This window comes from Mustela lutreola, chromosome 8 (genome assembly GCF_030435805.1).
Source record: "Mustela lutreola isolate mMusLut2 chromosome 8, mMusLut2.pri, whole genome shotgun sequence".
In the NCBI taxonomy this organism is placed as follows: domain Eukaryota; kingdom Metazoa; phylum Chordata; class Mammalia; order Carnivora; family Mustelidae; genus Mustela; species Mustela lutreola.
The window spans coordinates 119,048,446-119,074,472 of NC_081297.1; the positions used below are offsets into that span (position 1 = coordinate 119,048,446).

General features: G+C 33.8%; 1 protein-coding gene across 2 annotated transcripts in view; it reads right to left on the reverse strand.

The window, feature by feature from the left end:
• Positions 1-26,027, reverse strand: part of MGAT4C (MGAT4 family member C) — a 725,888-nt gene that overhangs the window by 617,531 nt on the left and 82,330 nt on the right. For both annotated transcript variants that reach the window (XM_059186471.1, XM_059186469.1), the window contains exon 2: positions 18,675-18,707. The gene's annotated coding sequence lies outside the window, so the exon portion shown is untranslated. The remainder of the gene's footprint in view (positions 1-18,674; positions 18,708-26,027) is intronic.

The following is a 26,027-nucleotide window of genomic DNA, read 5'->3' on the forward strand; positions in this document are numbered from 1 at the left end:
GCCAGACAAGAAATGAAAGGTATCCAAACCAGTAATGAAGTAAAACCATCACTATTTGCAGAAGATATGATACTATATACAGAAAACCCTAAAGACTTTACAAAAAAAAGTAGAACTAATAAATGAATTCAGTAAATTTTCAAGATATAAAATTAATATGCAAAAATCTATTGCATTTTTAAACACTAATAATGAAGTAACAGAAAGAGAAATTAAGAAAATAGTCACACTTACAACTGTACCAAGAAGAATAAAATACCTAGGAATAAATTTAACCAAGGAAGTGAAAGACCTATAATCTGAAAACTGTAAAAATTGAAACTATAAAAATTGAAGAAAACTATAAAAATTTAAGAAAAATTTGCAAATAAATGGAAAGAGATTGCATGCTTATAGGTCGGCAGACCAAATATTAATAAAATGTCCATACACCCAAAGTAATCTACACATTTAATGCAATCTCTATCAAAATACCAACAACATTTTTCACAGAACTAGAACAAATAATATGAAACTATATATGGAAACACAGAAAACCCCGACTAGTCAAAGTAATTTTGAAAAAAAGAACAAAGCTAAATAAAGCTTTCACAATCCCAGATTTCAAGATCTACTACAAAAATGTGGTAATCAAAACTTAGGTACTGGCACAAAATTAGAGCCATAGGTCAATAGACAGAATATAGACTCTAGACGTAAACCCATGCATATATGGCCAATTAATCTATGACAAAGAAGACAAGAGTATTTAATGGGGAAAAGACAGTCTCTTAAACAAGTGATATAGGGAAAACTATACAGCTACATTCAAAAGAACACAACCAGACCACTTTCTTACACCATATAAAAAAGTAAACACAAAATGGAAAAAAGGCTTATATGTGAGACTTGAAACCATAAAAATCCTAAAAGAGTATACAGGCAGTAATTTCTCTGACACAGGCCATAGCAACAATTTTCTACACACATTTCCTCACACAACCAATACAAAAGCAAAAGTAAACTACTGAGACTATGTCAAAATATTTTTTTGCAAAGCATAGGAGACGGTCAACAAAACAGAAAGGCTACCTACTGAATGGGAGAAGTTATTTTAAATGCTATATCTGATAAGGGGTTAGTATCCAAATTATAAAAAGAACTTATATAACTCAATACCAACACACACAAATAATCCAACTAAAAATGGGCAGAAGACATTAACAGACATTTCTCAAAAAAAAAAAAAAACCAAAACAGAAGTAAAGCAATATAGATGGTCAACACACACATAAAAATGGTCAATGTCTCTAATTCTCAGAGAAATCCAAATCAAATCCATAATGAGATATCACCTTATACCTGCCAGAATGGCTAGAATCAAAAAGACAAGAAATAACGAGTGTAGTCAGGAAGTGGAGAAAAAAGAACCCTGGTGCACTGTTGGCAGGAAGGCAAATTGGTACATTAATATTGGTACATTAATATAGAATGTACTTAGGTATTGTCTAATTAAGTAAATCAAATAAGGAATCTGGAAGGAACTGTTTTTTTTGTTTTTTGTTTTGTTATTCCCACCACACATTGGAAATTTTGAAAACACACAATAACAAAGAACACCCACAAGCTCAAATACAAGTTTATATGCTGAGTGTTTTTAAAGTGTTTAAAAGGAATGCTCAACCAGCACACAATTCTTTCTCACTTATATAAGAGATTAGTTTTTTTTTTTAAGATTTATTTTTAGAGAGAGAGCACATGTTGGGGGTTGGATGGAGAGGCTGAGGGAGAGGGAGAAAGGATTTCAAGCAAACTTCTGGCAGAGCACTGGAGGCCACGCAGGGCTCATCTCACAACCTGGAGATCATGACTTGAGCCAAAATCAGGAGTCTAATACTTAACTGACTGAGGCACCCAGATACCCCTATAACAGATGAATTTCTATCTGCTTGTATACAACAAAGGACTAGAATCTGAAATCAACTTACTTATAACTTCAGAAATGTGCAATTTTCAACAATGTATTCCAAGAAATTTTCTTCATTGCTCCCACATTGATTCTTTAAGTAAGCAAAATCCAGAGGATCTCACCCATTGAATATGCTTTTAAACACTAACACTTTAAGTTGAAAGATAGAAACCTAGCCTTTCTGGTACCATGCCTACACTTAGTATAACTTAATATAAGAGTTGGATGTAGAACAGAAAACTTACATTTCTTTATCCTTGGAGGAGTGGGAAGAAGAGAGAGAGGAGGTGCTGATATGATGAAGTATCTAAGAGCTGAATAGGGGAATAATAACTATTCCATGATGCCAATAACTCCACATTGAATAAAATACATGATCTCATCAATTTTATAATTCATGCTGAATCAAAAAATTCCAGTTTCCCTCCATGTATACCAATGCAATCTAACCTTAAAATTACCTTTCTTGGAAAGCTAATTTATTATTTTTTTGGAAAGAAATTATTTTCTTGGGAAAATGCCCAACTCTTTGATGATAATCTGGTCACTTTAGTACCTACAGGAAGAGGTATGAAGAAAAAAAAATCCTCAATGCTTATAACCCTAAGAAATGGTTATTTTATCATAAGCAGCCATACAAGATTTATGATTATGTTGTGAACACTTCTTTTAAAAATATTTTAAATATTTACTCATGAGAGACAGAGAGAGAGAAGCAGAGGCAGAGGGAGAAGCAGGCTTCTTGCTTAACGCAGGATCAGTTCCAGGACCCTGGGATCATGACCTGAACTGAAGGCAGACACTTAACCTACAGAGCCACCCAGGTATCCTGTTATGAACACTTTTAAGAAATGCTCATAATTATAGGTGCTGAATCTATCAAGGACCTGGAGAGTTTCATAGATGTACTTACAATCACTTTCAATTTCAACAGGTATACGTATATATGTGTGTGTGTATATATATATATATATATATATATATATATATATATCGGAAGAGAAGGAAATTTTAAGAATTTACCTTTTCTATTTCTGTCTTAATACTCATGTTTGGTATAAAGATCTTCTTGTATATGAATGCACAAATATACAAAAGTACTAGCTCTGCAAATTGAGTCCAATTATTTTTTTCTGATCTTAGTGACAACTGAGAATTAATAATATGATCTTGGTAAAACTTTTCTTCAAATAAAAGTGCTTGTGAGACCATTATTCTTTTTTTTTTTAAGATTTATTTATTTATTTGACAGAGAGAGATCACAAGTAGGCAGAGAAGCAGGCAGAGAGAGAGAGGAGGAAGCAGGCTCCCTGCTGAGCAGAGAGCCCGATGCGGGACTCGATCCCAGGACCCTGAGATCATGACCTGAGCCGAAGGCAGCGGCTCAAGCCACTGAGCCACCCAGGAGACCATTATTCTTTATAGAATAAATACTAATTCCTACTTACATCACAATAGAAACAGCAGAAAAGGTAAAAGGATAACCAAAAATATATTAAAAATCTTTCAAGTTCATGAATAAAGTATAGTAAGTTAAAAATTGTTGTTTTATACAAATCAGACATCACTGATAATAGCCCCTTTTTCAAAGTAACACCGGTCACTTTTGTGCTGATGTAGTGATGCTAAATACTCCTGAACATCTAATGTGGACAATATAATACTGTGTTATCTTTCTAGATAGCAAATTCTCAAAACTTATTCATAATCATCATCTCTTTGGTCCCATATCCAGGAATCTGTTCTCTCCCAAATCAGCTTCCTTAAAACTTAAACTGTTTTAACTTCACTTCTGACTTAAGTCAGCCTAAGAATTGATTTAGGCACAAATAATTTATTGATCCTTAAGACAGGCAGTGAAACAAGCAAGGGAAGGAGAAAAATCCAAGAAAGGGTAAAGATACGTTTAAGTCTATCCCTGGATCTTCCCACAGAGTTGCCCCCTTACCAGTTGGTAAAAGTGCTATGGGTGGACTAAGCTTGAATGTTAACACTCAACACTTAGACAGTGGGAAACGAGGATACTGGCCCAGTATAAAGGCTGTGGGAATAGTAATGAAGCAGGTCTGCCACATCGTTTGGAAACAGTTCACAAATGTGAATTCAAAATTTTGTGTGCAGATGGTCACTAAACTGTTATACTCATGAAAAAATAGGTTTTGAATCTTACCAGTTTTCATTTTAGTCATACGGACTTTTTTGTTCAGTAGTAGATCTCTAGTAATTTGGAAAAAAAAAAGACAGAAGGAAGGAAGAAAATATTGAAACTAGGTAGGCTTTCACCTCACAAATCAGTTAAAGTAAATCATACAAACACAGATAGTTTCACATTTTTATACTTTGTATCTTTATGCCAGATACATAACTGGAAGGGCCCGGTGCAAAATAAAAACTTTGGGCTATTAAAAATTATTAATGATTTCAGGACAGCAAATCAAGGCCGTAAACCAAGAACAGATCCTGTTTGATGCCATAGGTCACATTTTCATGAAGGTTATCCTGCCCTGAGAATAAACATTATAGTTTTAATTGGAGAAATTTTCTAGTTTGATATGTTGTCACATGCTAGAGACAGGTATTTATATAATATGAGAAACTATAAAATAAAGCTCTCTAGATTCCAAATTTGTGGTATAGTTCTTTATTTCAACCATTTATAAAATGACAAAAAAAAAAATCAGATTTAAGATTGTAGTTGAAGAGACACTTAGAGAATTAAAGGAAACCTAAAAATACTTGATATGTTGAAAATATATTCAACGTTTTTAGTATTTAAATATTTTAGGATGTATAAATATGAAATCTACTCTTCTTTATCTTGAATCAATAAAATATATTAACTAAAAAAATATATAATGCTGTAATACAAAATGTAAAAAGTGTTTCTCAAAATTAAGATGTTTACCAGTTCTTAATCCATGAAGAACAGAATCAATACTTGCCCCTTAAGCAAGGAAGGAAGGAGGGAGGACAGGACAGAGGGAGTGATGGAGGAAGGGAAAACTTCAGAATGCCTAAGTCAAAAGCCAAAACTCAGTAAACCTGAATGATTTTAATGATCTAGGCTGTACAGTATCAGCAAACGATAAACGAGTCATTTGGGGGATGCAGGAATCACCTGAGTTATGTTCAACATTTCATGAGTCAAGTGTCCACTTCACAAATTTTTTGTGTCGTCTGATGTCACTGTGAGTCATGACAAAATTATTATTTTTGAAAATTGGATTTTTCTTTAAGCACTAATCATTAAAACTGGGCATAGAATATAGTGCTGTTGCTGTTTTTTTTTTAAATCAGATTTTCACCTTCTAGTCACAACATAAAAGTAATACTGGAAAAAAAAAAAAAAAAAGACCGAGAGAGAGAATGGAGTATCCATGTTCCTTTTTCCAGGTATCAAGAAGGAAAAGCTCCATTAAGTTTACACAGAAAAATTATCTCCCAACAGTAGACAGTATTTTCTCCTTTGATTCTCTTCCCTAATAGAGTCTGAAGTTTTCTACAATTCAATACCTGTTGACCTATGGCCATTATCATAAAATGAAAAGGTATTTTCTCATCATGAAAGTAATAATGAGCATTGATAAAATGGTTTCATGGAAAGAGATTTTGTCTAAAGGCTAGGAGTGCAACAGTTTAGTCATTCTGTAATTAACCACCATTTATTCTTAAAATCTCTGTAAACCAACTTTTCATTTGATTTAATTACTGTGAAATTGTTCTGCTCAAATGCATATGACTACGAAACATCCAGACAGACCATGGCATTCATGGTGTTATGTTCAGCACTCATGCTTTTGTTGAAGATAACAATGTTGCCATTAACTAGTGTCTTATATATAACAGATGGTTTAGATGATCTTTTTTTTCTAGATTTAATATAAAGGTAACTATGAGACTATACAATTCCTTCTGTGAGTACTGTTGATTTTGATGAATTGGTTCTTTTTTAACTTCCAGATGACAGCATGTTCAAACAGCTGTTGAACATTTCAACTAACAAGCATTAGGTTGACCCTAACCTCTGAGGAAGTATCATTTTATTCTGAAAATTTTAATTCATTTTCTTGGGTTATCACATCATAAAACATAAATGCACTTACTATGTCCATAAGCTTATAGTGGGTAACAACTATTTAATCTATTAATATGTATGGGATTTAAGGGCTTGTATCTTCATCATATAGGTGCATGTGTATACACACACATACACACACACGCACACATACACACACACTACAGGAAAGGATAGTTTAATCAAAATATTGACTATAGGTATATAATGGATAATTCTGAAAAGCAAAAGTTATATTACATATATTATGATGTGTAATATATGTAACATATATTATGATATTTTTCTTTTTCTTTCCTCACATATTATGAACTCTTTCTAGTCTGTGAATATGAATCTAGTTCATTCACTTACAGATACATGGTATTAAATAAATATGTATTCATATATACACAGGTTAATATATATATATATATATATATGTATTTCCTCCCTCCAAAATTTGGTAATATAATCTATATTCTCTGCTTGGTTTTTATAACTACAATGTTGTTCTATACACATGGCTCATCTTCAAATGACTATGTATTTCATTACATCAACATAACTGAATTAGTCTTCTATTGTCTTATTCATGTACATTTAGATTTCTTTCTAATTTTGTGTTACAAAATATACCTAATGATCACCGAAGTAGATTTATCAAATTATGTCACAATTTTTAATTGACTATTGTTGTTAAAATGATTTTATCAAATTGTGCATGATTTTTTTTAAGATGAAAATGGTGGTATCTTTGTTCAAGTTCTCATTTACATGGTGAAACTGCTAGTGTTTCAGCATTAACTATGATGTTTGTTCTTGATAGGTTCTCCTTATCACTTTAAGAAATTATATTTCTGAAAAATGCTGGTGGAATTTTGATCGGGATGGAACTGAAGTATAGATTACTTCAGTATAGACATTTTAACAATGTTTATTCTTCTGATCCATGAGCATGGAATGCTTTTCCATCTTTTTGTGTCTTCTTCAATTTCTGTCATGAGTGTTCTGTAGTTCCTGAAGTACAGATCCTTTACCTCTTTGGTTAGGTTTATTCCAAGGTACTTAATGGCTCTTGGTGCTATAGTGAATGGAAACAATTCTCTAATTTCCCTTTCTATATTTTCATTGTCAGTGTGTAAGAAAGCAACTGATTTCTGTGCATTGATTTTGTATTGTGCCACATTACTGGATTGCTGTATGAGTTCTAGTAGCTTGGGGGTGGAGTCTTTGGGGTTTTCCATATAAAGTATCATGATTTCTGCGAAGAGAGAGAGTTTGACTTCTTTGCCAACATTTTTTCTAAGTGCTGGAACAAACAATCCTAAAATTTGTATAGAACCAGTGAAGACCTTGAATTGCTAAGGAAATGCTGAAAAAGAAAAACAAAGCTGGGGATATCATACTACCTGATTTCAAACTTTACTACAAAGCTGTTATCACCAAGACAGCACAGTACTGGCACAAAAACAGACACATAGACCATTGGAACAGAGTAGAGAGTCCAGATTTGGACCCTCAACTCTATGGTCAAATAATCTTCAACAGAGCAGGAAAAAATATCCAGTGGAAAAAAAGACAGTCTCGTCAATCTATGGTGCTGGGAAAATTGGAGAGCTATAATAGAAAAATGAAATTTGACCATTACCTTACACAATACACAAAGATAAACTTGAAGTGGATGAAAGACCTCAATGTGAGGCAGCGATATATCAAAATCCTAAAGGAGAACATAGGCAGGAACTTCTTTGACATTGGCCACAGCACCTTATTTTAAGACATGTCTCCAAAGGTAAAGAAAACAAAAGCAAAAGTGAACTTTCGGGACATCATCAAGATAAAAAGCTTCTGTACACCAAAGGAAACAGTCAACAAAACAAAGAGGCAAACCACTGAATGGGGGAAGATACTTGCAAATGACATTACAGACAAAGAGCTGATATCCAAGATCTATAAAGAACTCCTCAAACTTAATACCCAAAAAACAGATAATCATGTCAAAAAATTGTCAGAAGACATGAACAGACACTTCTCCAAAGAAGACATACAAATGGCTAACAAACATATGAAAAAAATGTTCATCATCATTAGCCATCAGGGAAATTCAAATCAAAGCCACATTGAGAGACCACCTTTTACCAGTTAGAATGGCAAAAATCAACAGGACAAGAAACAAGTGTTGGAGAGGATGTGTAGAAAGGGGAACCCTCTTACACTGCTGGTGGGAATGCAAGTTGGTGAGCCACTTTGGAAAACAGTGTGGAGATTCCTCAAGAAATTAAAAATAGAGTTACCTTATGATCCTGCAATTGCACTACTCGGTATTTACCACAAAGATACAGATGTAGTGAAAAGAAGGGCCATATGTACTTCAGTGTTCATAGAAGCAATGGCCCCAATCACCAAACTGTGGAAAAAGCCAAGATGCCCTTCAATAGATGAATGGCTAAAGAAGATGTGGTCCATGTATACAATGGAATATTACGCAGCCATCAGAAAGGATGAATACCCAATTTTTGTATCAACACAGATGGGACTGGAGGAGATTACGCTGAGTGAAATAAGTCAAGCAGAGAAAGTCAATTATCATATGGTTTCACTTACTTGTGGAGCATGAGGAATAATATGGAGGACATTAGAGAAGGAAAAGAAAAGTAAATTGGGGTAAATCAGAGGGGAAGAGAAAGCATGAGAGACTATGGACTCTGAGAAACAAAATGAGGGTTTTGGAGGGGCAGGCAGTTGTGGGTGAGCCTGGTGGTGGGTATTAAGGAGGGCACATATTGCATGGAGCACTGGGTGTGGTGCATAAACAATGAATCTTAGAACAATGAAAAAAATAAATTAAATTTAAAAAAGAAAGTATATTTCTCCTACTAATTTATTAAGTTGTTTTTATTTGAAAATACATGGTAAATTTGTTAAATGTCTTTTGGCATCTACAGAAGTGACTGTTTTTGATCCTTTAATTAGTCAATGTATAAATAAATACATAAATAAATAAATATTCCTGATTCCTGATGTACATCCTACTTGGAAATTATATATTATTTTCATAACTTTTCTGCACATTTTAGTAACCTGAGAGGGCATAGAAATGATATAAGAAAACATTGTTAAAAAGTATGCCAAAAAATATTCCATTGAAGAATGCTTATCATAAACAATAATTTATCAGGATAATGACACCAAATGAATGGATTAAAAAAAGACAAAATAGCAGAAAGCTGAACCTAGGAAACAGACAATGATGATGGACAAGGGGGCTATCAGAGAGAACATGGGGGAAAAAAGTACTATATGATACTCATTCACTCACCAGTCTTTCAGTTCATCAGTCATCTGTTGGTGCCTTCATTTTATCATTTACAAATGTACCATGAAGTTACTGAGCTATACTTTGCACAAAATATTGTGATCTACTGTTTTATATCATAGAAGGAGAGAATAATACATAAGCCAAACAAAAACAAATACAAATAAAGATCTTTTTGGCATACAAAGTAATTTTAGACAGTTGTGGTAGAAGCACACTCTGGAAGGTATACATAGTGAGTATACGTAGTGAACAAAAAATAATCTCATATCTTTTGACATATTTGAAGGATGACTGTGAAGTTGTAAGAATTCAACTATAAGTCACAGGAAAATTTATCTCATTACATTAGTGTCAAAATTCGTATAATTATATAATAGTTAGGTTATTATTCAGGTTTATGAATACTTAAAGTTTACTAGTGATTATAACTAACTTTCAAGAGAGAAAAGACTGACCTTTATTAAAAAAAAAAAAAAAAAAAAAAACTTTTGGGGCACCTGGGTGGGTGCCTTCGGCTCAGGTCATGATCCCAGGGTACCGGGATCGAGCCCCACATTAGGCTCTCTGCTTAGCAGGGAGCCTCTTCCCCCTCTCTCTCTGCCTGCCTCTCTGCCTACATGTGATCTGTCAAATAAATAAAAAAACAAAATCTTCAAAAAAAAAATACTTTCAGATCACATGGTTGTAATGTGTTTCTGATAGAGAAACTGAACAAAACTAGGTTTGGGGTTTTTATTTCTATGTTTCAATTTACTCACCTGAAGTTAATGGATTTATTTATAACCTAAAAACTTTGATTTGGGCTGATGACAACATAATGTGTTAGCATGCTGAATTTTGCTTGTTGCTGTTATAAAAAACGGTTCTAGTAGTTTTCTAAAAAGCATGACATAAATTGCCTCATAATTACCGATAACATTTATAAACCATCATCAATCTGGTAAAGGAGGTACTCATAGTCATTAAACAGGATGACACGTGCCAAATTAAATTAAGTAAATATGAAAATTATGAAAACATATTGACAAACAGCATGCAATCTAATTTTGTTTTTAAATAGTAACTTACTCTCTTTGCTTCATAAGTTGGCTCTACCTAGTATTATCTTTTTGATTCTTCTTTTGGTGTACAATAATCCTTCAAAGCAAATGTGACAAAAATATAAATTAACTCACCTTGTTTAGCAACTTGCCCTCACAAAAAAGAGTCACGTTAAAATAAAAATCAGTTACAGAAGGGCAAATACAGTGGCATGCCGTTATCTATTCAGCTTTCACAATGCCTTTACTTCCTGAAAAACGAAAGAGGTAAAACCATCTAGAAGTTATCAATAGTTTATAAATAAATTTATATGCCATTGCACTATGTAAAGTTTGTTTAAAAAATGGATTTAATCTATTTGAATGCTCTGTGCAATGGATGTCCTATTCCTCCGATAAGTGGTAGCTGTCAAGTGGTGACAGATATATGCCTTGTCATAGTGGCATCCCAATTACCAAGAAAAAGATAATGTCTGGCATATTTGAAAGTTAAGACCAGAATATGAGGCACTAGCTTACCTAGACTTCCAATGAAACACCATTATGTTAGCATTGGGAATGTGGGCCACTCTCTTGACGATTAAACATGTAGTTAATGCTTCTCATCTCCTAACAGTATATATTATAGTTTGAGCCGTTTTCATTGTTCTGATGATAGATTTGCATTGTCCAATACTGAAGATAGATTTGTACTAATCCTTTCATGTTTTTTTCACCATTAGTGACAACCAGCATTTGAAGCAGAATTGTTAGGAAATAATAGCACTGTCACTGACTCCAAGATGAAAACAAAATCAATTCATTTGTTTTCTTTTAGGACAAGCTCCTCTGGACTATTAAACAATTTACAAAAGTAAACAAACCAACTAATGTTGTACTTATCACAATAATTCTTGCTCAAAAAGAAAAGTTTGAAACAATCGTAATAAATTACAATGGAGTACCCAGAACCTCTTCTTAAATGGCGTATATAAGAATACGAAAAGTGAAAAATCAGGATTATAATGTCAGTAGTTTAAAATAGTCGTACTGGAGAAGAAAACAAGGATTCTTTTTAAAATCAAATGTCCCCTAACCCTTTTGTTCCTTTTCCATGGCTCAAAATTCTGATAGTGTTTCCTTTTTGAATTGTAAGTTGCCATGCAATTATTATCATCAAAATTTGAAGATGCAGATTATACTGTCAGAAATGTACAGCATATCCCATTAGTCTCAATTAGTGATTGTGTCCTGATAAGTATTTTTTAAAGCTCCAAACGCTAAATTATGGGGTTATCTCAGGGATAAAATTCATCTCTCAGAAAGCCATTCATTTTATAAAAATGTTTTTATTGAAATAATGCAAAATAACATGAAAAATCAGTTGAAGCATGAAATAAGAGAAACAAAGCTCCAGAAATAAAATAATTCAGGAAGGTGAACTTCAATAACTTCATAGCTTAATGGTGCTCTAGTCCTATGTATATATAAAGTATGAATAGCATGAACATTTTGATGATTTTGCAAACAGTGCATCTAATCCTGGAATATGCTTGTTTCAGTAATGTCTCTACTTCATGGTTTACTATTAGTGGGCTTGATACAAATTCTTGGCTATTTAGAATATAACATTTTTTTTTCTTTCCCAAGATTTTTTTTTTTTTCTCCTACCATTCTTTCCCTGAGATTATCTAAACCAGTGATTCTCAAACAGGAGTGGTTTTTCACCTAGAGGACATTTGGAAATGTCTAGAGCCATTTTTGGTAGTCACAATTAAGGGGATTATGTGCCACTGGCATCTAGTAGAACAGGGCAGGGATGCTGGTAAACTTTTAACAATACACAGGGAAGTTCCCCACAACAAAAATTATCTGGCCCCAAATGTCAGTAGGACTGCTTTGAGGAATCCTGATTTGAAACATAATGGTAAAATAAACTCTCTAACTGGTTCATTTTTTCATGCATTTTTGAAAGGAAAAATGCCCTCAGTATTTCATAGTTCTTGCTCTGGTTATCTACTGCTGAAATAGTGACCTAAAACAATAATTAAATGAATAATAAATGAATAAATAATTAAATGAATCCCTCAGTTCCATCAAGGACACGGATGGTTGAGAGCTGTAAAATAAAGACAGAATATTTAAAGACTTCTTTGGAGAAAGTTGAACACTAAGTTGTACACTTCGTCCTCCCCCACAATCCCTCCTACATTCAACACTTCAAAAACTGGAGGGTAAAACTAAGTCAGTGAAAGAAGTCTAACAGACCAATCAAAGTATTGGGTATATGTCACTAAAGGGGGTATGACGCGGACATGGTTCTTGACTTATGCTTGAGAAATCTAAAAGGGAAACAGCACAAGGTTGCAGGAGCAAGATCACGCCACTTGCCCTAATAATAGGTTAAGAAGAGCAAGAGTCTGATGTACCAGGTGCGAATCTAGCAAAGGGAGCACTGGCCTGCAGTCATTTAAAATGGTATCTTGTCCAAAACAACCTGGCAACAAAAGAGCCACAGAAGTGATCCATAAGAACAAAGAAAGTTTGACTGAAAAAACACATCTGGTCTAGAAGGCATGAATTCGTCCTTAACGTGCCCTTATCTGCTTTCTTCTCCTTCCTCTTCTCCTTTGATCGTGGAAACTAAAAAGTTCTTAGTTCAAGAGCTGAGTTGGCTGAGGGAATGCAAGCTAGGAAGAATGAAGAATCATGTGGCTGGAAGCACAGGGTATTATGCTAAGTGAAATAAGTCAATCAGAGAAAGACAATTATCTTTCTGATTTCACTCGTGTGTGGGATTAAAGAAACAAAACAGAAGATCATAGGGAAGGGGAGGGAAAATAAAATAAGACAAAATCAGAGGGGACAACAAGCTATCAGATACTCTTAACTCTAGGAAACAAACTGAGGGTTGCTGAAGTGGAGGTGGCTGGGGGCATGGGGTAATTGGGCGATGGGCATTAAGGAGGGCATAAGAAGCACTGGGTATTATATGCATCTGATGAATCCCTGAACTCTACCTCTGAAACCAATAATACACTATATATTAATTGTATTTAAATAAAACAGATATTTAAATAAAAGAGATTCATTCCTATGCCTTACATTACTTGGTCCATAAGGAGAAAGAGAAAATATTTAAGTTTCACATTTGATTACTATGCAGGGTTAGTCAATTCAATTTTACCAAACTGGAATTGTGTTTTTGTCTTAAAGTGACCACAAGGCATCTGATAACGTAAGATCAAAATTATAATAATAAAAATAAAAACAAAACAAAACAGAAACCATGGGGCTTGCCAGCGGATTCTAAATATATCCTCAATTGTGTAAGTCCGCCCTACTGATAATATACGGCATGACATGTTTCCATATTTTAAAAGAGCAGATATAAGTGCTGCGAATTGTGTAAGACTGATAATTTACAGACCTGTAACCTTGGGTCAAATAATACATTATATGTTAATTAAAAAAAAAAAGTAAATATGAAGCTGCTATGACATTCAGTGTGGGTAAAATCATGTAATTCAGTGAAAGAAAGAATTGTGGATAAAATTTATTTGCATGGTCTTTCTAAATCACTCAATATATGTTAAATACATACATCTTAGATTAAGCAAATGTCAACATAAATAACAAGGCTAGTAAATAGAACAATCTTATGTGTGGGTGAGCACTTTAGCACATTGTAGTCAATGGGTTCTTCTCTCCTATCAGTTTATCTAAAGAACTAGAGAAATGAGGAGAAGCGCAGGAGGAAGAGCAATGTAAACTACCCAAATCAGGAACAAGCAGGGTTAAACTGAAAGAGAAGGAATGCTAGCATTGCTGCAAATTCTGTGCCGGCAGCTTCTCCAAAGACCCCCCAAAACACTGAAGAACAGCCAATGTCCTTAGAACAGTTAAATGTCTAACAGAGAGGTCAATTCTTTAGATGCTAAAAAAAAACCCAAAAAACAAAAAACTGAACACTTGTAATTCTGCTATTGGATATTTTCTTGTAACTAACTTACTTCCTGAAAAATTAAACACACATGCATATACATACTCACATTGTAAAAATATGTATCTTATTGCCTCACTTTCCCCGATTTTGACAAATTTTGTGCGGTGTCTAGATCTTTGTCATACAACATTTGGATTCAGTTACCATACTATTATCAAGACCACATCAGAGAATGACCTGGAAGTCCCAAAATATCCTATCACACCAAATCAATATTTGTAGTGTATTTATCAAGAATCAAAATAACACAATAGAATCTCAAAATAACAATACTTTTTTAAAAAAGTGATTATAGATGTTCTTGAAAAGATTCTAGGTCTCAAACCAGACATAGGGATTCTGTTTCTATTCATGTTTCAGGTTTGCTTTACTCTGCTCCTTTTTGTCGCAAATAAGGACAGAAGTGGTAACCTAACTTGTATTGTTCGTATAGCCTGACACTAATCTGTCTGACCAATGGCATAGTGGACCTGAGTCATATATCCATCCCTCATTATGGTTTTGGGGGTTATGAAGTGATGGGAGCTGGGACCCAACTAATTGATATACATGGAACAGATTGTGTTATTTTAGTGGGAGAGATATGGTATACAGATGAAAAACACAGGTCTGCCATGTTCCTAAATATGCTGAACTCAGGGGTTCTCATGCATATTATTCCTGCTTCTTTTTAAAAAAGATTTTATTTATTTATTTATTTATTTATTTATTTATGTGTTTATTTATAGTGTGTGCAAGCAGGGTGTGGGGTGGAAGGAGAGGGTGAGAAATCTCAAGCAGGCTACACACTGGGCGAAAAGAGGTTGATGTGGGGTTCTGTCTCTCAACCTGGAGATCATGACCTGAGCTGAAATCCAACAGTCTGACACTAAACCAACTGAGCCACCCTAGCACCCCTCATTCCTGCTTCTAGAGAAGGATATGGTGATATACGTGCTGTATTGATGTTGAAGTCATTCTTCAAGTCTATATAACAATTTTATACACTGAAAGTCCCATCACACAGTGTTTATTCATTAATTCATATAACAATTCACTAACAAAGTTGGTTCTTCTTACTCTTTGAGTTTTGAGAATATTGAAAACTAATGTTGTTTAGTTAGAAACTAACTGCTCCTAAGAAATTCATAATTACACATTTCTCAAAATACTATTTTAATCTTTTTCTTAATTCTCTGAATTCGATAAAAAATAAAATATAACAACTACAATAAAGTTTATTGGTAAACATGTAAGAAATATGTAATTAAATTTCTCGCTGCTGCAAAAACTTCTGAAATTGCATGTTTGCAAATTGAGTACAGTATGTTTTATATTACTTAGGTAACAAGAAGGAAGAAAAGAGAATCAAGACACTTTGAGGCTCTCGAGAAACAAGGCTACTGTGTAAGCACGTGCAAGTTTTTCCTTTATCTGGACAGGTTCTACACAATACCCATGCACTGTAAATTTCACTTTTTTATAAGATAATGAAAAACTCCAAATCTGAATTAAAATACATTTTCATAGATTTTTACTACACATGATTTTTTAAAATGGGAAATACTTACATTGTGATTCAAAATAAAACACTGTCATTAATTATGCTTCAGAATGGTTAATGGTAAATTAGCACCTAAACAATTAATCGTTCTTCATAAATCTTTACTTCGTGACATATAAAGTGCAAGATGCAACAGTTTTTAATGGCTTCTTTGATGCTACCCCTCCCCAAATTGTGAAGCATTCTGTAGTTGAATTTTGTCAGAATTACAGGCATTCCTAATAATTTTCTAAAATAAATCTTCATTCATTAATAAATGTTTTGAAAACTGGGTAATCCAATGCTTTAAATTTATTACTATCACTGCCAGAGCTATCTTTTGGGGCATCCACTTTCTCTGTTCTAAAACCGTATAAAGACTGTTTAAGCATTAATTGCATATATACATTAATTATGATATATATAATATATATCACAATACCACAATAAATATGCACATATCTATATAATACAATGTATTTTATATTTGAAAATTTCATTATGGCCCAAATTTCCCCACAATATATGCAGTATCAACAGTTACAAATTAATTTATGTGACTTCAGAAAGAAAATCATGTTGCTGTAACATGACAATGAGAATTATAAACAGCTATGTAAAAATTTTGGGAAATACAGCTTACTTGTGATGAAATGTCACTTTATTAATGTGAGCATACGTAAATTATTTGTCAAGTTATTGAAAATTTAAAAATCAACACTAACTTTAAAAGGATCTCCAATAGTATTATGATTTTAATAAATAGGATTGACTTAAAATTTAAATTTTCTGGATGTTGAGACATTATTTCCTATGGTATATTATTATACACTATAAAAGAAGAGATTGAAACAGAAGAAACTACTTCTAAAAATCTAGGGTATGCCAGATTTTCCTCTTTTTCCCTCAGCTTTTAATGAATGAGAAGCTATGTGAAAATTAGTAATTACTTAATTGGTTCTCCATTGATTGTTTTACCAGTTCTCATGGAACTTAAACAAGTTGGGTATAAGTAGTAGTGATTTTGAGTTAGACTAGGCCAGACCAAAGACTCCATAGAAATTAGAGAGACACAAAGACCAAAAAACTCTTTCTTATTTTGTGTACTCACTTGTAATCGGCACAGCTGTGTTTAAAATGCTTTAGACAGGGGCGCCTGGGTGGCTCAGTCTGTTAAGCAAATACTTTAGGTTCAGGTCAGGATCCCAGTGTCCTGGGATCCAGCTGCCTGTTGGGCTCCCTGCTCAGCAGAAAGCCTGCTTCTCCCTCTGCCCCTCCTCCCCACTTGTGGGCTCTCTCTCTCTCAAATAAATACATAAAAATCTTTAAAAAACATAAAATCCTTTAGACAAATATTATGACTTTTTAATACAATGGTGACGAATTCTGCATCTCAAAACAAGCTCCTGACTGAGGTTAAAACAAATTCTAAGTTGCATTATGTTTGCATTTTTCCTACAGGAATAAACCATTTGTTTTACTTCTCTGAAGAAATGTGACAGAAAACACCTCAATAGTTGAGGAAACACACAATCACAATCACAATCACCAAAGCATTCACAGAAGAATGTTACCCATCTGAAAGAAAAAAATAGTCTGTGCAAATTTATAGTTGACAATATGATAGCACATAATATATTTTACATGGCTGAAATGTTTCTGGATTCACTCACATTAAGAAATGTGTCTGTTCACATTAAATAAAAATACTTCATTTCTTTTATTAGATGAAAGGAACTATAGAATTCAAATATTTTTCTCTTTTTTGCTATAGATTCTAGCAACACAACCTTGATTGGAGCTTAGCTTAGTAAATCTCTGATGTGTGTGTGTGTGTGTGTGTGTGTGTGTGTGTGTGCAATATATAAATAAGAAGTAAATATATTTATACACACATAAAGAAAATTAAGATTGCCTAAAATTCTATCTGTGCACTTTAGGCATTTTTAATATATATGAATCTACATGTTTCTGGTCTTTCACCAAGTTTTATTATAAAAAACAAACCAGGGGCTCCTGGGCGGCTCAGTAGGTTAAAGCCTCTGCCTTAGGCTTGGGTTATGATCCCATGGTGCTGGGATAGAGCCCCACATCGGGATCTCTGCTCAACAGGGAGCTTGCTTCCCTCTCTCTGTGCCTGCCTCTCTACCCACTTGTGATCTCTGTCTGTCAAATAAATAAATAAAATCTTAAAACAAACAAACCAAAATACAGTGTGTGTGTGTATGTGTGTGTGTGTGTATACTCTCACTTCCAATAGCTTTTTTAATTGTTTGTATTTAATGTGTATAATATTTAAGTGACATCAAATCTAAGTTTATAATAAAATAATTACATGAAACACAGTGGATAACTACCATTTTGAATTGGTGGTTTTAACTAACTATTGATGATTTTAAATTAAATGTAAAAATACAGTTAAAAGGTGTTAAATTCTAAATATTCTGGCAAAAACAGTCCTGAATCAAAGTACTTGAATATTCACAAGAGACTGCCAAGGTCTTAAAACTGTATTTTCCATTTGGAGAAAAGTGCTATGGCCTGTCTGTAAAAACTGCAATGTAAGTTATATTTTAACCCACTCTGAGTTAAAATTGTGGAAAATTTCCATCATAATTACATCTCCAAATTTATTTTTCTTCATTTTTACTTCTCTTGAATTTATATATATATATATATATATATATATAGTGATAGTGTTAAATTAAAGTTCTTCCGCTTTAGTAGAATAAGTGCCTAAAACAAATGAAGTATCAACACATAAAATTTGACTCACAGTTTCAAAATAGTGTATAGAACTTACCCATCCAAGAAGGATGTAACAGCAGCTGAGAGGCTGTCAAGGAGAAAAATGCCAGAAGGATTAATAAATCATATTGCTGTAACATGACGATGAGAATTATAAACAGCTATGTAAAAATTAGGTTGCTAGCAGTCAGATGGCTTGGCTTCTTTCAGCCTTGGTAGTAGACTGGTGTACATTTATCTTCTGTTATGCACTGGTAAGTAGCTGGCAAGCTTGGTATATATAAACATTAGTTAAAGACATTATGATTGGCTTGGCTCCAGAAAATGTCCTCTGACATTACCATTAGCTATCAAAGATTTTAAATATTGCTGGAGATGTTTGAAGAGGCAAAGGAAAGCCAGAAGTCCAAGAAAGACAATAATAACAAGAAAAAATAGGGTGTATAGTTAGGAATAAAACATGCACACTTGATACAAGAATTTTGAAACAAATTAATAAAACCCAAACGTCTACATAATTCATAACAAAAAGTGGTTTAGCAAATTAAAACAGAAAGGAAAGAAATATCTTAAACAATGGCTTGCTAAGAGGTATTTTTAATTTTTTATTGTTTTAATGTTTTTTACAACTAGAAACTGATCTTCCCAATATATTTTCTCTGTTATACATGAAAAAATGTATGCTACTATTCTACTGTCATTACCTGTGACCTTATTAAAAGCAAACACAAGAAAAATTGACATAACCACCAAGAAAAAAAAGTTAAAGAAAACCTCACTTAATTGACATTCCTCTTGCAATTAACTAACGCTTTTGAGAAAGTCAAGCAATAACTTCGCTATGATGTGCTACATTTGGTTTGTTGATTTAATAACGCTCAGACAATTAAGGTAGTTTATTGATAAGCAAATTTCATCAAGAATTAACCATAATAATAAAATCATATTTCCAAAACAAGTGTATGAAGAATGAGATGTTTTTACAAGTGTCATAAATGAGAGAGTTTTTGAGTTTTAGTCCATTCACACGATTCTACTTTGCACTGTCTAAACTGACAGCTCTTTCTTAGGAACACGTATCTTAAATATAGTCAAGAAGCGAGGAAATTAAGGTTGCCTATAATCCTACCTCCTGGAATTAGTCATTGTTAATATGCAGATATACATGCTTCCGATCTTTTCCTCATGTTTTATTACCAAAACCAAAGCCGAAACCAAATCAAAACAAACAAAAACACTTTCCACACTAAATTCAGCTGTGTTAAAATAAATGCAACATTTTCATTTTTAAACCAAGCCAAACCAAAACAAAACCTTTCTTGCCAAGTATTATACATAAGAAGATAAGGAATGAAGGTTTACTATAACCCCACTCAATAAATGAATGCTGAATTTGATGCATGTCATACCAGATTTTTTTCTATGCACATTCTGTGTTTTAACATTGTTATCTAAGGAACAAACATATTTGTATAGACAACTATAATAATAAAGTACACTATTTTCAAAATAACTTTTTTTAATACTGTACTTAGATATTTCAATATCCATTCAAATATATCTAATTATTTACTGTTTCTATAGTTGTAACAAAAGAACAAAAATGATTAGTTTATGTAATTTTTTTAGTAATAGAATAATGTACTTTAACAAGAACTGTCAATTATTTGTAAAACAAAGACTAAATCAGTTTTGCAGGGGAACAAGGAGAAAGACCTTAAGAAGAATTTATGTCAGGTGCAATTTGCAATGATAGATGTTATCATTAAGAAAATAAAATTGTGTAAGTAAGAAAGCCAAGGACTTACTCAGCAGAAGGCAGGTCTGTAAGGTTTAATCCTGAATAGAATACAGCTGAAAAGTGAATATTAGGAGACTAATTCTAAAGTAGATTTTTCCGAAGTTGATGCTAAGAAGGACAAGAAGTCATCTGCCAGAATCAAGAATAAGAGCATTTGAAACATAGAAGCTGTTCCAACACTGTTGAATGTTCACCCCAATGAACTAATTTTTGTCAATTTTATTAATGAAATAAAATCTGTGTTAAAATTATTATGTTAGAAAGATGTACAAAGATGACATGCATTTGAAAAAAAAGTTAATCTCATAGTAAAAGTCCTGAAAAGATATTATACGTCACTTTCACCTATCTAATATCCATGAAAGCAATCCCCCCAAATAACAGTAGACTGTCTATATTAGATTTCCCTCAGGTGTTGCCTTTTGTTTTCTTTGCAATTTAAAATATTCAGTCTATACATACTTCAATAGCTGGTGTGCTATTGTTGTTTCTAATAGCACCTTTAGAAATGACATGCTGTTGCTGTTCAACCAGAATTTGTAAAAATAAATTACCTCTCAATTTTTTTAGATTAATCATGATATAGTTTCTTTGTTAAATCTTAGGTGATTGAAAAATAAATCACATGTGCCATAAATTTCCTTTGAACCACAAGCATTGCAAATTGACATTACAGTGTGGATTTTTCATCTTGACAGCTTATCGTAGGAGCCAACTTGCCCCAGATTTTCTTTAAAGAAGAAGAGGATAAATCTGGTCAAACATAAAGAATAAAACAAAGTACTTGTTTATTGCTGTAAAGAGATCCTATGGATTTCTCCCATATGAGATGGAAACTTCCATATGAGATATATCCCAATTCTACTGGGTAGGCTGGAAATTTCAACCATAAAAATTAGCAGTAATTTCACTTTTTTCAAAGGGCCAGAATGAAAGGACTTTACTTTAGTGAAACAATTGTACCTCACTCATTCTAAGGGTAGGAAAACAAATAAATGCAAGGAAAAAAAATATATATGGTCTTTTCAGGGCACAGATAAAAACACATTTTTCAATGTTATTTAATAGTGAATGCTTCTGCCAATAAAAATCTCAATGCCATAACCTATACTTGTTTTTTCAATATAGAAGTAAGATAAAAGGAATTACACTATTCTAAAACACTTAGCCCAATAAAATAGTACCACTCTGCAAATACGTGATATGCTGTCATAAAAAAAGTAAGATGGCCAATTTTACTCAGTAAAAGTATAGAAAAACTCAGAGAAAGAGTCCTCCTGGGATTTTAGAATGCATATATTTCAGGAAAGCAAACCTTCATAAGATACTGTTTTGTTTTTGGAGTGGGAATTAGATTCTGCATATGCTATGGTCAGAAAGTGTCTTAGGGGGGCGCCTGGGTGGCTCAGTGGGTGAGAGCCTCTGCCTTCAGCTCAGGTCATGATCTCAGGGTCCTGGGATCCAGCCCCGCATCGGGCTCTCTGCTGAGCAGGGAGCCTGCTTCCTCCTCTCTCTCTGACTGCCTCTCTGCCTACTTGTGATCTGTCAAGTAAATAAATAAAATCTTTAAAAAAAAAAAAAAAGAAAGAAAGTGTCTTAGGGAAAGGGAATTAAAATAATACATCAGAGTAAATATAGAAAAGTTGAGGCAGATGCTAAGTTAGGGATCATGGTTATAATCCTCCTCTCCTTTTTTAATGGTATTTTTATTGTGTCAGAGGATATTTACTAAACTATTATTGTATAGTAAGTGTTACGCTTATTCTTCAGTTATGCTCCTCTCCTCCACAACAATCCTACAAAATAGTTTTTATACATTTCACTTACATATGGGAAAACTGAGGAAAAGAGAGACAGAGCAATTTGCTTTCAGTCTAGTAGCTAGTGAGTGTCAGAGTCAGAAGTGAATTGAAATTCTCTGACTCCAGTGTCTGTACTTTTGATTCCTGGATAGATGGTCATGATAACCATGTGTGCAGAACTTTCAGTTTCTAAGAAATTTTCATCCCTGTGATCTCATTTTCACCTTCTAACCTCATATTCTATCTGTAGGGTGGCTGCTGTTCCGTATAATAGAAACACTAAAAATGTGTCTGGCTTTGAGTAGTAACTTTAGGAATGAGTAGGTCTAGAGTTTATGATAAGATAATCTGAGGCTACTGTTGCAACTGCATCACCTAATCAGGCTTCTCTTACCACCCTTGTAGGGTTTTGGGGTGGGGGGTTTTGTTGTTATTGTTGTTTCCCTAAGAACACACTCAAGTAAACGTCCTGCATGTAAATATGTATCTCAGAGTCTGTTTCCAGAGACCCTGACCTAAAAAATAGTTTCAATATCAAACCAAACTTTTGATTCTTTAGCTAAGTCTTTCTGGTCTCTTTAATATTCTCCTTCCATTTTCTCCTTTCAGTACTTTATATTTTTTTAAAGATTTTATTTATTTATTTCAGAGAGAGAACACAAGCAGAGGGAGGAGGAGGGACCGAGGAAGAGGGAGAAGCAGACTCTGCTGAGCAGGAAGACTGACTCAAGGCTCCATCTCAGGACCTTGAGATCATAACCTGAGCTGAAGGCAGACGCTTAACTGACTGAGCCACCCAGGCACCCCATCTTCTTCTCAGTATTTTATTTACCCAACCCATGTAACAATTTTATTCTGTATATTCAGTTTTGAGATTCTGACTCATTTTTGGAGATTCTGACTGTGGTGTTTTATTTCCTTGGGTGTTCTGTGCTTTTTTATTATAAATTTGTATTTCTTAACATTTTACTTGGGGGACTTATTTGTGGCTTGGACTAAAGATAATTTCTTTCAGAGCAAGTTCACAGTTATTTCTGCTGGGTGACTGAGGGGTTATACCAACCTAAGGTCACTTTAAACTGTAGTGTTGCATTAAAGTGTTTCACATCACCTAAGCAAGGCAAATCAGGCTATAATCCAATATAAGGGTTATTTAGTTTTTAGCTAGGAGTATTTTCCCTCTTATTCAGCACTAGGATTTAAGATAAGAATATCTCACTTATAAAACCCTCAGTGAATGTACCTTTACATAGTTTTTACACTTATATCAAGGGACTAGCCAATTTGCTGGACCCAGCTTTATGACGGGATTATAGTCTTTTAGCCTTCTTAATTTAAGAAAGTATTTGACTTACCTATTCTCTATGCTCTGCAAATCTATGAAAACTAAAACTCAAGTTCACTAGAATTTGCAATTGCTCTCAAGATGGAACGTAGGATCAACATATTGCTTCTTACTTTTCATTTTCCCCTTTCATTTAGCGTATTCCTAACTTTCTATTCAATTCATCAATACATTTAAGTATGTCAATCTAGTCAGCATTTATAATATTTCCCCCAAAGAGATGGGCAGGCCACTAATTATGCCCTACTACAGAAATGCAAATCTCTCTCTAATCTTCTTCAAGTATCTTCACCTGTAACATGTGGTCCTTTTTCCCCCCAGCCCAGCCAGCTGGGATGAGTGAAAACAGAGACCTAAAAGCAGATATGCTAAATCTATGGTTATTTTTTTAGCGAAAGCTATATTACTGATAAAACAAAGAGTTGGAAAAATGGAAACATTAAATTGTTCTTCCCCCTTATTTGAATAATAATTACTCCTTTGGGTAAAGAGAAAAGTTAAACAATGTGTTGGAGAGAATCCTTAAGATCCCAGTGGGACCTAAGGAAAAACTTAATGCACTGTCTTTTCTGTTCTTAAATCAGTAAAAATTAAAATGGATATTTAAAAAAAATTATTCACAGTTTGGGGACCCACGAATAAAGGATACATTTACCCTAATCCTTTCTGGGACAATGTGAAAAGACAGCTTTTAAGGATTCCCTAGTAACCTAGGTAAAAGTGGATCCAGAGGGCTGAGATGTCTCTTTGCTGTTGAAAAGGGAAAAGACACAAGACAGCCATAGCAAGTCTCATGTGGTCCCTGGGCAACAAGAGCAAGCAACAGGATTTCCTTTTGCCTCTGACAACAAGACACCTGGCTGAGAGAGAGAAAGCAGGCAGATGTTGAAGGGATCCATGGTCATGATGAGAGAAAATTACAACAAAGAGCAGTATAAGGATGTGTGTCAAGAAACCAGGTGGGAATACAGAAACCTCAACAGATGCCAATGTGGTGGGGACACGGGACATGCTTGTACTTGGCAACAGATGTCAGTCTAGGACAAAGGAAGGATGAAGACCAGATGCCTCGCCATCTGATATTACTGCATTATATAGACTTCAGAAATTAAAACAATCCAGAAAGAAAAGAAGGGGGGGGGCAAGCCAATTTTGATTTGACTGAAAACCCAAGCCTGAGAATACTTTCAAGCAAATAAATTTTCTTAGAATTGATTTGGTTACCTTTGTTTTACTACCAAGCAGAATGGGAACTCAAAAACTAATTATAGTTATAAGAAAAAATAAAATTAGAATAATTATCATATTGTCATCACTTGAATTTTAGAGCCTGAGAATATATAACCACAAAACATCCTCTTGATCTCCACAGGAAGAAAATACTACTCAATTATGTAAAATATTTGACAACTAAATTAGGATAGAAAACATGTTACTAATTGATAACCCTGTAAGCAGATCCCTAGAATGGTAAGAATGGAAAATCATGGGAAAGTTGAAATAGTATAAATAAAACAAACACACACAGACACAGACACACACACACACACACACACACACACACACACAAATTCTCATGGAAAGCTGGTAATGAAAGGATATAGGAAACAAAAGAGCTAAAAGTCATAGCTAAAAAGATGTATGAGGTCAAGTCAAGGCTTGTCTTGCTTTATTTAAGATTATAGATACTATCATGTTTGACTAATCAAAGAGGGTATGTGCTAGAAATCAAGATGCTGAGAGGCAGGAGACAGAAAAGCTAGAAAAGTGCAGGAGGAGCAAAGAAGCACAAATGAAGGGACTGGATTTGGATTAGAATAACATTTTCTTCATGGTTATGAGAAGGGGAGGCAGCAGGTTAATTTTTAGATATAGTAGCAAAAAGATTAAGTAGTTACTGTCTAATGCATTCTCCCTGGTCGGAAATGAAGCCATACACTGAGATTAGTAGATAGAAGAAAGAAGTAATGAAAGATTTAAGCAGATGGCTAAAATGTGATTTTATTGTGGAGATAAGTAGAGTAAACTTTCTGGAGAAACAGTTTCTTGACTGCATTGTGGAAAGCCAACTTGAGCGTGGTGAATGTGAAACAATAGTACTTCCAACCTATTATTTGATGCTTAGCTTTTGGGATATAGGCATAGAGAGGGAATTGTCCATAGTTACACTCTTGACAGGTATGTGTGAGATCAAGAATATGTTTTAAAGGTCTACTAATAAATATGATATGACCAGAAAGAGAAGATGGGTATGGAGGAATAATGTGAGAGTAGAGGCAGCTAATCAATAGTGAGGCATCTAAGGATCAAAGAACTGGGTACCTTCTCAGTGAAATGAGAAGGTACTGTTGAAGGTACTCATTGAAATGGTGGTAGCTGTTAGGGTGGTCAGCTGATGAAATTATCAGTGATTTGAAACAAGTTAATAGGAGATCTATAAATGCCAGTCTCAGCAAAAGA